This window comes from Lissotriton helveticus, chromosome 1_2 (assembly GCF_964261635.1).
Source record: "Lissotriton helveticus chromosome 1_2, aLisHel1.1, whole genome shotgun sequence".
Classification (NCBI taxonomy): domain Eukaryota; kingdom Metazoa; phylum Chordata; class Amphibia; order Caudata; family Salamandridae; genus Lissotriton; species Lissotriton helveticus.
In genome coordinates, this window is record NC_136058.1 from 387581481 (window position 1) to 387597109 (window position 15629).

The following is a 15629-nucleotide window of genomic DNA, read 5'->3' on the forward strand; positions in this document are numbered from 1 at the left end:
CAGATTCTAGGCAAAGAATACTAAACTTGAAAACTACTCCTAAAGATATTTCTTCCCTTGTGCTAGACTTAGGTCAGGTACATTGGGGTAGGCGTATTTTAGAAGCACCAGTTGATGACTTTTAGCCATCTCTTTTATCATTGTATGTATTTTATGCATTTTTTCTATTTAAAGCAACTTATGGCTTAGAAACCATATCATGCTTTTACAGTACTACATTATAATACTATTCGTATTATTTGCCTTGTACTTTATACTATAAAGCAGTACATTTCTCATGCTTGAGATAGAAGACTGTTCAATAATTACCTTTTACTGAAAACGCCTGTCTATTTAATTTCTCAGCAACTCTGGTGAAACTAAGTATACACAATTGACCCAGTAAAATAGTTATCTATTTTTTTTTTAAGAAATAACTTTATTTGGATATAAAATATCCGTAAAAGTACACATCAAAAAATACAGTACAAATTATTATAAAAGAGCAAGACATAAAAACTGTGGATAGATAAAACCTCCAAGTTGCATTAGAGGACTTCAATAGCATACATATTTTAAAAAGAGGCAAGATATGCACAACAACAATGTCAACAATGGCATTTAGATGAAAAAAGTTTGTGGGCATAACAATAGCAATGTTTTTGCTAATAGATGCAGTCAAGTGTTCAACAACTAGCAGCAGTTTATGGTAAAGTGCAGTCGGATGTAAACAATTTTAGCAGCATAAATAAAGTGCGGTTCAGTGTAGACTGAATTCCTTAAAAGTAAAAACGTTGACAGGCCCTTCCGATTTTTGAATGAAATTGCGGTATGCATAGCGTATGAGAGTTATAAAACCTATGTTTAAAACAGTGTTTTCTGGATTCAGGGCTGCAAGTACTGCCTGTCTGCAGGTCCGGGTTCCCAGCCTGTTCCACATAATTTTCAGTTTTCGTCTGCGCTGAGGCGTAAGAGCAGGGCAAAGACAGACTACATGCTCTAAAGTTTCAGCTGTCTTACCACACCCCCTCACAATACTTCCTCTGACGTTCAATGCCAAGAGGGTAGATCCTTTAAAAATTGCCAGTCACCCAGTCTAAGAGCCATGAAGCTAAGTTTTAAGTGCAAAGGATAAGTGCAGGACAGGTAAGGGAGGGGAGTGGCCAGCCCGTAAGAATTCATTATTATTTAGCGAAATGAGCTTTATCAGCAATTAGGGACCTCATTCGAGTACGTTTCTTAATGCTGATTTTAAAAAACAGCCTTACTGGGGTTGAGATCCCATAGTTCGCCCACGGCCATTTGCTGGACTGCGTCCTTAAAAAAACAGCCATAAGAGCCAGCTGGGTTTTTCTGAGAAATGTCTAACCAAAGTAGTGAATCCAATGTACCTAGATCTGCTTGTCTTAGTTTATGGCACAGATTCAGATACGAGCCAGTATTTGAAAATTCATAATTTAATAGGCCCAGTTCTAGTCTGATCTGTGCTGCAGAAGCGGATTTAGGCATGCAGAGGTTTTTTTGTAGATTTTGGACACATGTTTGTTTAGGTTGGCATTTAGTTTTCCCCTAAAAATTTCAATGCCGTACGACAGAGTTGGCCCAATTTTTGCTCTCATGACTTCCAATAGTGGTGATAAACTCGGCCCGGACAGTTTTTTTGAAAGTTTAGAAAAAGTCACCTGGAGGTTCATGGCTTTTATTGATATTTCCCTACGTTGTTTAGCAAAAGAACCCCTGGAGTCCAAGTTGACCCCTAAATATTAATATGTTTTTCCGATTGTAAGGTTCATAGTGATCTATTGTTTCCACGACTCTGAAGATTGATTTCTTATTCTTGGGAAACATAGTTGTCATGTTGTATGGTTGTCAGAAACAAATCCCTTCTTGTACTTTCGAGAACGTTTCTAGTGACCTCTGAGCTAGCTGGCACACACATAATTAAGTCTAATATATTCGGCAGAGACCTAGTTGACCTTAGTCCTACGTCTAAGCTGCAGTATATATTATTCCAATGTGCAGAGCCTATTGGGAATATAGGAACTACACTACAATGCTTCTCAACTTTCTTCTTGACTAAGTCAAGTTCGGTTGCCAGAGCATCTATCTTGCTGTCAATTGTTTTCATTCCTGCCCGCAGCTCTAAGAGGATGGACCTCTTGTCATCTTCTGCCCCCTCCGCTTAGCCCGTGGTACTCGTGGCGTCGCCCTGATCACCCGAACCATCCGTAGTCCTGGTTAGTCTCTTGTTCTCAAATTGAAGCTTCGCTTGTTTCGGCTCAGATTTGCCCATTGCGAAATGCGAGCAGACTTTGCCCCACGAGCGTGCCCCACTGCAGGCCGGGTCTTTAAAGGCACACTCAGTCAGTACCACTTTCCTGTGTCCCGACCAGGCCACCGGTGCATCAGTAGTCTCTCCTCTTCATCAGTACACCGACTGCTGCTATTCACTCTTGCAGTTGCGTGCCTGTCCCACAAGCCTTTTGCGTATGAGGTCCTGCAGCTCCCACCCTGTGCTGTACCACAAGTGTCCCACTCTCGCCGTGACCCAACGGGCCCCCCGAATATGACCGTGGGAGGGCTGCAACTCAAGGATAAAGAGTAGGCGCCCAGCTAACAGCCCGGGCCAGGACTGCACACCCGACATACCTCCGTCACAGGAGCCACTCGCCGGGGTCCGCCACCTCCACGCTCCCTATGAAAGGACCGCAGTGGGGCAGAGCAGACCTCCAAGTGCCGCCCCAGGACCAGGAGAACATGTCAGGGCCCGCCAGTCGGGGCGAGAAGCACAGCCAGAGTCGCCACCCGCCGCAGCTGCACCACGCGGACAACCGAGGCACCGGTCCCCAGTCAGGCACAGCGCCGCGCCTGCCCAGCGCCAGCACGACCCACCGGGCCCGCTCCAACCAGAGGCCCTCTTACCTCCGACAGACAGGCCCGCCCAGGGTCAGCCCGTCCGTCCGGCCAACCGCCACCTCTCCACCTGTTCGGCTCCAGTCGGCGAGCTCCACAAGCCTCCCGCAGATCCTCTCTGCAGACAGCCTCCTCCTCTGGCAACGACCGCACCTCCCTGTCTCGCAATGCTCCTCCTCAGCTCCGGTGTCTTCAGACGTCCGCCAGCTCTATCACGGCGTCGCTAGTGTGTACGCTCACTGTGGACCCAAGAGCGGCCGCCGATGCCCCAGGGCCGCCGCGAGTCTCCCCAGCCCCTGAGGCACTGCACTCAGCCAGTAGTCCCACACTGCTCCTCCGCTCACACAGGCCGATCACCAGGGCGCCACCATTTTCCATTCACTTTGGCAGCACTATCCTGGCAAATTGTAGAGCGGTCCTGGGGGTAACAGACGTCAAAGTCCACCAACACGCTCTCCTGACCACCCTTAGTGTCTCGGGGGGTTTCAGCGCAAGCAGGAGGGACTAACAGGATGGGATTAGCCTAAAATATATTCCGGCGCGCTGAGCTCCCTCAAAAGGCAGCCATTCCACTACACGCCTTAGCCACGCCCCCGCCAAGTCCAACAACTTTGCAGTCTCTTTTCAGTACTTTAATCATCCATTCACTACCCATGTACTCATGCAATGACCCAGGCAGTAACAATTCACAGCTACAATCACATGTGCACTATCCATGCAGTCCTGTAACCACAAAGACATTGTTCATTCACACTCTTTCAATCACTTACCACCACTTATATACTAATGCAATTACCCCGTATTATCCATCACCATACATTCTCTTTGCAGTAGTCTAATTATCCAATCAGTACATTGGCCACACTAAAAGGACGGCGGCTTGCTGTTTCGGCATCTTGCGCAATTTGAGACCCGCACTTAAGTACTTTGATGCCGCAACCCGTCAACTTGTGGTTCAGGCGACGGTTCTGGCTCGGCTAGACTATGCTAGTTCCCTTTTCATAGGGTTAAACCAGGCCGAGCTTACCCGTCTCCAAAGAGTGCAGAATGCAGCGGCCAGAGCAATTGTAGGCCTGCCTAGGTTTTGCTCGGTCGCCCACACTCTGCGAGCTTTGCATTGGCTACCCGTTAGGCAGCGGATCCATTTTAAAGTGCTGTGCATGTCCTTTAAGATTCTAAAAGACTTATCGCCTCCGCTACTGCACCAACTTCTGCGCCCCTATATTCCAGGCCGCTCCCTGCGTTCTTTGGACCAGGAATTAGCAGTAGCCCCACGATTTAAGCTTAGTCGGGCTGGGGGTCGCTCCTTTAGGGTGCGGTCTGCCGCACTATGGAACGCACTCCCTTTGAAAATCCGGACCCTTGGTGACTTACTTTCCTTCCGCAAGGCCGTTAAAACTTTTTGTTTCTCCCGCACTGTTAAATTTTTTAATCCTTTTTAACAATACTTCTGTTTCCTAGTTATGTTGTGAGGCTACCTTGTCGGGCGCCGGGACGCTCCTTCGCTGGAGCAGCTGCGCGCATTACAAATGCCATTAACATAACATAACATAACAGTACATATGTTCTCATACAATGACCCAGACACTAACCCATGCAGTGCTACAATCACATTTGCACTACCCATGCAGTCCTCTAACCACCTACACACTGCTCATTTACACTTTCATATTCCCAGGTACTAACCATGCACTCCAGCAATCACACTGTCACTCTCTATGCACTCCTCCAATAACCCAGCCACTACCATGTACTATTCCAATCACTCCGTCAATACCCACATACTTTTAAATTCAATATGCAGTCTCTTTTCAGTACTCTAATCATCCAGTCACTACCCATATACTCATGCAATGACCCAGGCAGCAACACGTCACAGCTACAATCACATGTGCACTATCCATGCAGTCCTGTAAACCCATAGACACTGCTCATTCACACTCTTTCAGTCACTCAACCACCACTTATATACGAATGCAAACACCCACGTATTATCCATCCACTCATGCAATAATTCACGGATTACAGATACACTTGTACAATCATGTAGGCAGTACTCATGCACTCAACACATGTACTCCAGCAATCATGCAGACATTAGCATGCAGTTATTTCTCTTTTTAAACCAGATAATGTAGTTCTGAAAAGAACTATTTTTTTCTTCTTTTTTGTTTTGAATTTTTTTTGTGTTTTTTTAAACTATTTAGTAATTTTTGGGGGTGTTTTTGGAAATCCGAAAAAAGCAACAGGCTAAAGTCTTAACTTTTGGAATTCTAAAATCATTCCAACAAAAAATAATAATTAGCAGTGATGGTTTCTTGCAGCAGAACAAACAGCATCCACAGATAGTTCACCACAACATAGGATGTTGTTGCATTTTATGCATAGCTGTTTTAAGTTTCCAAACTCTGAGCGTATGTCCGGCCCTGGAGATGATGTACTTGACGTTCCTGAAGTGCTGGGACCAGCTCCCTGGTCACCTTGTTGCATATATTGTTGTTCACGTTGCATCTGCTCCCGTGCAGAATGTCTGGGATGGATTGTCTGCGGATTCTTGTACATGCTTGACGTGTCACAAGAATATTTTTTGTCACTACCTCTAGACATAATCCGTGGACAGAGAGTACAACTGACCTTCCTTGCGTTGACTTTCTTTTCACCATCTGGGATGGTGAAAAATTTCCAGACGATGGATTGTAGTCTCTTTTTCGGAGGTGGTTCTTCTATTTCTTCTTCATCAGAAATATTTTCTTGTTGAGGATTGGAAGAAGCCATGTCCAACTCTTTTTAAAATACACCCAAAAGATTTACAAACTAGCTGCAAAAACACAACAGGTGTCTCTCCTGTGAAGCTGCAGAGAGAATGACTAAAATGGGTGGGATCCTTCAACTGTTAGAATGGGAATCCTTATGAACCAATCAAATGCTGTCTTTTAAAGTCGGATGGCAGTCGTGTACCCGGTGCGCAACCAGCGCACCCGACGCAAATGCGCGAAAATATATTTAACAATAATATAAGTTTAGTACACGTACAAATATATTATTTTTATAAATAGTTTAGAAAATATCTTCCTCTCATGTATACATTAAAGTTAAATACACATAGTTTTAAATCAACAAAGAAAATGTGCAGGGGTCGCGCACCAGGCACGATCTCAGATGTATATGACATTATGCAGGGCCAGGCACCATGCACCAGTCACGCACCAAATGCGCAAACAAGGCGATCCCATACGGATATGATGTTACGCATCCTTCACGACTTTAGCAATATGGCGGCTTGAATCTGTGCACCCACGAGATGGGTACACAATTGGTGCATGACTTCACTTTTTCCTAAAAAAAAAATTAATATATATATATATATTTTAGGACGCAAAAGACATTACATAATTTTGAAAAATAATTAAACGACATTACAATTCCAAAATAGCTCTCCAAAAAAATATAATTTTATTGATATTTCGCTACGTTGTTTAGCAAAAGAACCCCTGGAGTCAAAGTTGACCCCTAAATATTTATGTTTTTCGATTGTAAGGTTCATAGTTATCTATTGTTTCCACGACTCTGAAGATTGATTTCTTATTCTTAGGAAACATAGTTGTCATGTTATATGGTTTTCAGAAACGAATCCCTTCTTGTACTTTCGAGAACGTTTCTAGTTAACTCTGAGCTAGCTGGCACACACATAATTAAGTCTAATATATTCGGCAGAGACCTAGTTGACCTTAGTCCTATGTCTAAGCTGCAGTATATATTATTCCAAAGCGCATATCCTATTGGGAATATAGGAACTACACTACAATGCTTCTCAACTTTCTTCTTGACTAAGTCAAGTCCCATTGCCAGAGCATCTATCTTGCTGTCAATTGTTTTCATTCCTGCCTGCAGCTCTAATATAATTTACAGAAAAAAAGAAAGGTGTTATAAATATGAAACTTACAAATTAGCAATTAAAAAACCTTTGAAATTCACTGAAAAAAACACAGGTTCCTGGGACGTTATAGTTAGAATTTTTCATTTAATAAACCTTTGAAATTCACTGAAAAAACCATTGGCTACGGGCACTTTATAGTTAGAATTAAGCATTTAAAAAACATAGGTTTCAGGGACCTTATAGTTAGTTGGGCATTTCTCTCATACAAAACCAGAGAAATTACCCTGTTATAGTTAGTTCAACTAACTATAACTCGCGCCCCCGCAATGCACTGCTGATGACGTCACACATTACATCATTCATGACATGGTCAGCGACATCAGTGATGACAACGCAAGTGACATCACTGATGACATCATCCATGTGAAAATCTGATGCACCTCCTCACACCCTAATATAACATTTGATACACCCATTCTAAAATTCAGACTGCTATTTTCGAAATCATCGTCACACCAATACCAGTTACTACATACGCACACACTGATTCCTAAGTCTCCAAACATATGCCCTTATTCACCCATACAGTCACTCACACATACAGTCACTCATCAATACAACACTACCATATGCACTCATACACCTATACAGACACTCACACACCACCACTCATCCAGAGTTACTCACACACCTAGTCAGTCATGCAAAGAATCAATCACACTTCCATTTACGGACCTGTAACGTTATACACACACAACATCACTTATTCAAACAGAAACAAATGCATACCTACTCTCTTCTACAATCACTGATACAAGTACACACTGTCACATATTGCATTCATATACTTCAACTTTCACATACACTGCCTTTTACATATGTAGTTACTTGGACATGCACCCTTGAGGCATCCATTCACTCACCAACACACACATACACATACTTACCCATACAGCTGTTTCCACATGCACTCTTGAACCAATACACACAGTGAATCAACCACTCAAAGATCTATGCACAGACTCACACACCTCCCACCCGCCCACAAACACACCCAAGTACCCTTACAAATACCCAGGCAACCAATCAATAACCCATATAGACACTCATGTATCTAATAACCATCCCATCAAGCAGCTTATCAAATAACAGACAGACTGATACAGACATTCAAACAGTTTAGTCACTAACCCAATGCATTCAGTAAGACAAGTTTAATCACTCACTTAAACAGTCAGTCACGCACCTACTAAATCCTCCATTCAGACACTTATTCACCCACTCATTATTCAATACACCTTGGCATATGTATAATTCATATTTAAACTATAAAGAAAAACAAAGTCACTGGATGATGTCATCAGTGATGTCATCAGTGCTGTCAATTGAGATGTCATCAGTGATGTCATCAGTGATGTCACTGACCATGTAATCAATGATGTAATATGTGATGTCCTCAGCAGTGCATTGCAGGGGCGTGAGTTATAGTTAGCTGAACTAACTATAACGAGGGAATTTCTCTGGTTTTGTACGAGAGAAATGTCCAACTAACTATAACGTCCCTGAAACCTATGGCTTTTCAGTGAATATATATATATGCATATATTTTTGTATATGCTTCGTGGTCCCCGCAAATGGGCGGGACTATTCAGTACTTATTACTTTAATAAGTATACCCCTGGAAGAGAGCTAGGATTACAGGTAAGTAACTTATCATTACAGTTAACTAGGAAACTATTTGGGAGATACAGAAATCAGCAATAAAAAACAGTGAACATGCTTTATTCTGCATGAATTAGCAGATAAATAACACAAGGCCAATGGCTAATCCAAAAATGTCCTTAGGTTTTATGGGCCCAAACATCTTGCCCATTGACTCTTACCTGCAAAAATACTGCAAGGGGTCACCTCCCCTGGGAGGGGCATCTAGAGGGCATGCCAGGCACCTAAGGGACGAAACTGGGGAGGACTGGGCTGGGTTTTGGGAGGGATGGGATCAGGAGGTGTGTGGGCCCAATGCAATGGTTGGGTCAGATTGAGGGGTGTTGGATCCACTGCAATGGTAGGCTCAGACTGAGGGGGCACCTGTAGTGTGAGGGCCTTAATGAGGGGGATGGGCTTGGTTTGACCCTTTTGGGGATAGTGTGATGCTCTATGGTGTGGACAGGAATAGGGAGGGACTCAGACTTTTTGGGAGTTTTTTTTGGTGCTGGAGGTACTGGACTGGGCAAGTATGGGTTGGTGGAGGGGGTTTGGGAGACGGGTGGAATTTTGTTGGGAGGGGAGAGGTGGGTTAGGCTTTTTTTTCTCGCGGGTACGACAGGTTTACATGGCAGGGCCGGGGAGGTGGATTGCCTCTTCTTCTTGGGAGCGGGTTTGGAGGTGTTGGTAGGGAAGAGGCCCAGGTCACAGAGGTAGGACAGAGGGTGAAAGAGGAGAGGCAAGCGTAGGGGTTGTGGAGGCTGAGGGTTCAGACTACTGTGGAGTGTCTGTGGATGCATGTGTGTCATCTGTTGGTCCCTGGTTATGAGTATGGTGTCTGTCTCCTGAGTGTACATGTGTGTGGATTTGTCCTTGTGTCTGTGCTGGGTGTGACTGTTGAGGTGTGTACTATTCTGGCCTCTGCTCCTTCTCCCAATACTCAGGTTTATATTGTGGAATGTGGCTGGTTTACAAAATAAACTCCTACTCCCGCACTGGAACAAACTTATAGAGGGTTTTGACTTCTGCATCTTCCAGAAGACATGGAGTTTGGTGCCACTTAACAAATCAGGCTATGCCTGTTTTTGCATCCCAGCTACCACTGTTCGAGAGGGCATCCTTCAGGGGGTTTGAATGTTTGGGTGAATATTGCTCTAGGTTGTCGTATACACACGCATTCAATCCTAAGTCATGATATCTAGAGACTTCCTATTAAGGGTCCAAATGGTGGTGATATTTTAGACCTGTTTAATTTCTATATTAGAGGAACCGGGGGGGGGGTGTAACTCGTCACCTACCATTACGCTTTTAGAACAAGCTATATACAGCTGCTCGCCTGGCACTCAAATTATGATTGCAGGCGACTTTAATTGTACTTTTGAGCCTTTGAGCTCGGAAGATATGCTGGAGCATGAGAGTTGATTGTATAGGGGCAGTCCCTCCACTCAATATACCTCCCATTAAAAATGGACCAACTTTGCAATTCAAATCAATGCATTAGCCACAGAGTTTGATCTTAGGGCAACCAACGGCAGAACCCCTTTGGACAAACAGGGGGCTAACACTTTTAACAGAGTCAGTTGCCCCTCACAGATAGACTATATCTTAGTTGATGTAAATCTGTGGGATGAGATGACTGATATGCTTGTTGGCACTATGATTGATAGTCAGTCAGTCAGTCAAGAAAACGTTATTATCGGCCTTACAGCCATAAAAGCAATGCAAAAACTTCAATAAGAAACAAAATTCAATAAATTCCATGACCAGCAAGAATAAAAAGCAACATTAAGTGCTAAAGATATCACAATTACATCTCAAACAGATTAATTATAAAGTTATAAAACCATCAGATAAAATGTTCTAAAATAGGGTGAAAGCCTACAGACAGTACTTGTAAAACGTCGGGAGGTTACAATATGGTGGGCTTAGACAATAACCATAGGTAAGACCAATAAACGTCCCAGGATTCAGGTCTGCAAGGGGAAGCAAGTTCAACGCATTTCCCTTTTTCTATTCATTTGATCTTTGCACACCTAATACACCACATAGAGTATAAAAACCTGGAAGTGACGAATGTTGTCAGAGAGGATGTATCATATTTTAAAAGTCTAAACACCTCGAGACAGTTCCTATAGCCCATGTTCTTGCATAGTTGGACAATCCATTTAACTCCGGCCTTTTTATATAGAGGGCAGAATAACAAAACATGCAAATCAGACTCTACACTAGCGTCGCACCCTGGACAGCCCTGCACAGGGGTTAGTGCACCTTTCCACTTATTAGTGTAAGCCCTAAGTGGGAGTGTTCCGTATCTGAATTGCAGATATAATTTCTTGGCCCATAGAGGCTGTATTTGGTCAAAGAACTGCTCAAAGTGATAAACAGACTTTACCTCCAGGAATCTAAGACTCAAAAATACCTAATGTGCTGTTTTGTGATAGGCAAGCCAAGCAACGTTCCTTAAGGGAAAATGCTAAGGATTTCTTTGAAATAATGGGGCAAGTCTGTTCTGGTAAGAGCCAGATCTCGGGCCTCCCTAATGCATAGCAAAGTTTTCTAACATACGTGATCCAAGGGATCTTCACCACCCCTAAAATAGATAGCAGGTCCTTAAGTTCCTCTCTATAGCTGGAGAGCTCGGGCGTACTCCAAAGCCATCTCCAGAAGAGAAGGGGCGATTAGCAGATATGACCGAAATAGGAACCGCGCCCAGGTCGACTCGCAAGGGGAGGATAGGGGTGCTCTGGGCGAGTCTTAGGAGGCGTCTAAAAAACTCGTTCTCGGTCAAAGCGAGAGAATTGGTACTTGCATGACCCCAGAGTTCAACCCCATATAGTGCTCCTCCTCTGGCTTGGGTCTTATAGATTTCTGCCGGGGGGCCTAGGGTTTTCTGGGAGCAGTCGTTGTATACCTTGAGAATACCCCATGATGCTTGGGCCAGCGTTAGATTGGCTTTGGCCACGTGTGTCCCCAAATTCATCCGATCATTCAAGGTCACCCCTAGGTATTCAAATGTTGAAGTTCTCTCGAGGGCTGTTCCATCTATATGGGGGTGAGGGCAATTTGCTGTGCTAGGTCCGAAGACCATGTACTTAGTTTTAGAACAATTGATCTCCAAATTTCTATTTTTACAAAATTGACAGAACGGTTCCAATGTTCGCTGAATATCCATCAGTGATTTTGACAAAAGAAGCGTGTCATCTGCGAACATGAGAGCGGGTATTTTACGATCTGCCAATCGTGGAGAATCTGGGTCTTTCTTGCCCAGGAGGTCAGCAATCAAGCCATTCAAAAAAGCGAAAAGAGTGTAGGGGCCAGGTCACACCCTTGCCTGACCCCCCTTTCCACAGAGAAAGGCGCTGAAAGTTCCCCCTTTTTCCCGTACCTTACCCTTGCAAAGGTGTCTTGGTGCAATTGTTGTAGGAGGAAGAAATTATATAGTGGAATACCCACATCTTTCTATAGGGCCCAGGGCTTGTCTCTTTGGACCAGATCAAATGCAGCTCGTAAGTCTACAAATATCAGATACAAGCTACCTCCCCCCTCAGAACCACAGTTTTCCAGAGTATTAATTGAATTCTAAATAGTTGGTCGATGGTAGAGACCTTAGCATGGAAACCAGCCTGTAGGGGGTTAGTATCTGAAACTCGTCCATCCAAATCTGCAGCCGGACTAATAAGAAGCTGGCAAATTGTTTTTGGAGGACATCAATTAAGCTGATTGGGCGATAATTTGCCGGGTCCAAAGGGGAGCCCTTTTTAAATATGGGTATAATTTCTGCCCCTAGCCATGTGTGTGGGACATTCATGCCCTGGAGGACAGCATTAAACAGAAGCCATATATAGGGAGCCCACACCTTTGGTTCACTACGGAACAAATCTCCCGGAATTCTATCCAAACCAGGGGCTTTTCCTGGTGGTATGCTCTTCAAAACCGCTACTAATTCTTGCATGGTACAGGGCAGAGCTATCCTGTTAGAACTACCGGGGTCGAAGGGGAGACATATCCCCTTAGATGTAGAGGTGGGGGTGGCGGCTGGTGACCTGTTGGTTTGGGAATACAGATTTCTGAAATGGCAATTTCAAACCTCTTTGCTTAAATTGGGCACTATGGGATCACAGCCCACAACCTTGCCCGATTTGACTAGGTTCCAAAAGGCCCTTTAGTCACGGCTTTCGAGTGCGATTTCAATAGACGCCCATCTTTCGTCCTCCCAATCTTGCTTAGCCTGGGCAATTAAGTTCTTATAAAAACTTTTGCCAATCTAATATTAGTGTGTGTTCCACTCTTTATCTGTTTTACAAGGGCTCTTTTCGCCAATCTACAAGAAGAATTAAACCAAGGATTAGAACGTGTTGGCTGAGCCTTGAAGTTCCCGTTTGTATAAAAAAAGGTTGCTATTTTGCTAAACAGGTCTTGATTAATGTTTTTTATAGCAAGTTGGTGTGATGGGTCAAGTTTTTCCACTGGAAATCTGGAAGCATTCTCTAGGAAAGGGATAGCTTATAGGTACAATGAGGCTACCTTGTCAACTGATTGGATATGCTTACCCCATCTGACTCTTCTACTACCAGCTGTAGTAATCAAGTGTAGTAGAGACGAGGGCTCTCCAGAGGGGGACATTTGGCTATTACCCAGCAGGAGATTTAGTTCCAGTATTAGAAGGTTGTGGTCGCTATCGTGTCTGATAATAACATTGAAATCCTTGATATGAGTCCAGAATTCGGTGTCTACCATTATATAATCTATCGGTGTGCCTCTGCTTGGTCTATTGAATGTAACTTTGCCTGGTGTGTCAGAAGGAAGTCTTCCATTACAGGCTCTGAGAGAGTGGGAGATTGTGAGCTTATTTAGCTGAAGAGCTAATGGAGTCCAACCATTTGTTGGATACATGGTACATTCTGGAATGGACCATGCAGAGTCCTCATCCAGGGTGACTGTATTGATACCGTCTAGAGGTTCATAGTGGCAGTTGAAGTCACCCCCAAGTAATTTAAATAATGAGGCAGGAAGAGTAGAGAGGAACTGATCTAGATCATTAACAGTAGGGGATAGGTGGGAAGAGGGAGTTGGCCAAGAGTAGGCATTAACTACTGCCACTTTTAGGCCATCTGTAAATGAGAGAAGGATACAAAGGATGTCTAGGGAATGAGTATCGATCACTTTTACTGTGCAACCCATATGGGTGCCCACCCATATACACAATCCCCAAGATGGACGTCCCTCAACCCCTGGATTGCAGGGATGGAATAAGTAGCAAAAATAATTCTGTGTGGAAGTGACAAGGCCCAGGTTTCTTGGAATAGACAAAGGTCGTACTGGTCGATTAATGCCCCCCACTCTGGATGATCTAATTTGGAGGTGATGCCTGCTATATTTCAAGAAATAAACACTGTCTTGTGGTTATCCTCTAGGGGAGCAGCGGTGGCTACAAGTGGGCTCCTAGCCATACAAAGACTAGTAAGGATTTGGCCCGGAGAGAGAATCATTGGGGCTGTGGGGGCGTTGGATAGCGGTATATGGGATCTGTACCTTCCTCCCTGCGTGTCCGTTTTTTTCTATATGGGTGATCTCCAACATTAACCCCCGCACCTCGAAATTTCTGTCAACTGTAGCGCAGGGTTTTTCCCTCCATCTTTTAGGGATTGATGGTGGTCAATCAACATAATTCAAGGGGCTGTACCTATTCTCTAGGGAGATGGTATTAACTCTAGCCTGCTCTCGATGTCGGGTTTAGAGTTGGTCAATGCGCCTAGGTGTCGGGTCGGGAGGATAGAAGTAGCCTAGATGAAGTGGGAAAATAGTACCAGATACATTGTTACAACCCCTATCAAGTATGTGATTGACTACACCTCGGTCTCTAAAATTTATCAACACACAGTCCCCGTCGATGTCCTTACATTTCTCTCCCAGCCATCTAACTCTGCGAGCGAACATAATTTCTCCCTGAGCAGATCCTGAGAGTGGTCTATTTCTATTTAGCCTATAGATGGTCTTATTTTTTAGCTCAGCTTAGGATTCTGTTAGCTCAGACTTTAGCGGTGGAACCCCTGCTAGTACAACTACATAAGGGGATGCTGCTGGGGCTAGGTCCAGACAAGGCAATTGGTGGTGGATTTCTCTGGAGTCCAGATGGTGTAAGTTGCCTTGTGGGGCTGGTATGTGTTTAGGGGGGTTCGGGATAAAACCGTGTGAGTGATTTAAAAGGTTTGGACGGATAACCTCATTAGAGTTATTCTGGCAAGCTTGGGAAAAAGTAGGAGGTGAGGTACACAAATTCGTTTGAGATGGCACCAGAACTGGCCTTTCGACGTGGGGACCATTAGGAATGACAGCACCTGATGAGGCCTGGTGATTTCCATGAGTAACAGTGTCAGCAGAGTTGGATGTGTTTGGAGCGATAGAATGGCTACCTCCCACACCCCTTGTATTCAGCAGTGTAACAACCTTATCAATCCGACTCGTCAATGTTTTAAACTGCGTCTTGATGAGTTGTTCGAGATGCATTTGTAAATCAATTAATAAATGAGTTGCCCAAACAGGAGGTGTAAATGTGGGATTCGGGGGAGCTGTGCCCTCCTGGGGACCCTCTGGTTCTTTATTGTCAGCTACTAAGGTTTTGTTAGGGTGCTTGCCTTTCTTAGATCTTAGTTGGCGCTTATAGTTTTTTTTTCTTCAAAGATATGTTTATTGATCTTTAAACCACAGAGAAAAAATGCGACAATCCTCACATCGTCCCACGCAGGGGGTAGCCTTGAAACCCGCCCACCGCGTCCCGTTAAGTTGGCCAAAGCTCCTTTTAACCAGACCCTTAACAGACAGAATAATGCTTCAATAGGTACAGTCCCTGATATAGACGGGCGTTCCAAACGGTCTGTGAGGTAAGTGGGAGATCAATGAAAGTCAGGGCAGATGCCTCCATATCAGTTTGGCTGAGACCTACGTGCCCCAGGCAGAAACTAACAGCCGCCACCGTACGCTAGGTCAAACGGCGAGCTTCCACTTGCAAGTTCCCTGGTAGGCATTTTCATGGAAGAAGCAATATGAGGGATGCCCAAGAACAACGTCAAAACACAACTCCCCCGTTTCCCCCCCCCCTTCCCCCCCCAGCCCTCCCCCCTCCCCAGTGGTGGTAGCTACTAGAGAACACAAAGCAAGG

At 44.4% G+C, this 15629-nt stretch overlaps 1 long non-coding RNA gene across 1 annotated transcript in view; it reads right to left on the reverse strand.

The window, feature by feature from the left end:
- Positions 1–5938: 5938 nt before the first annotated feature.
- The window catches only part of LOC144806172 (uncharacterized), a 65626-nt gene continuing 55935 nt past the window's right edge, over positions 5939–15629 (reverse strand). The window contains exon 4 of the long non-coding RNA XR_013605712.1: positions 5939–6228. This is a non-coding gene — a long non-coding RNA (uncharacterized LOC144806172). The remainder of the gene's footprint in view (positions 6229–15629) is intronic.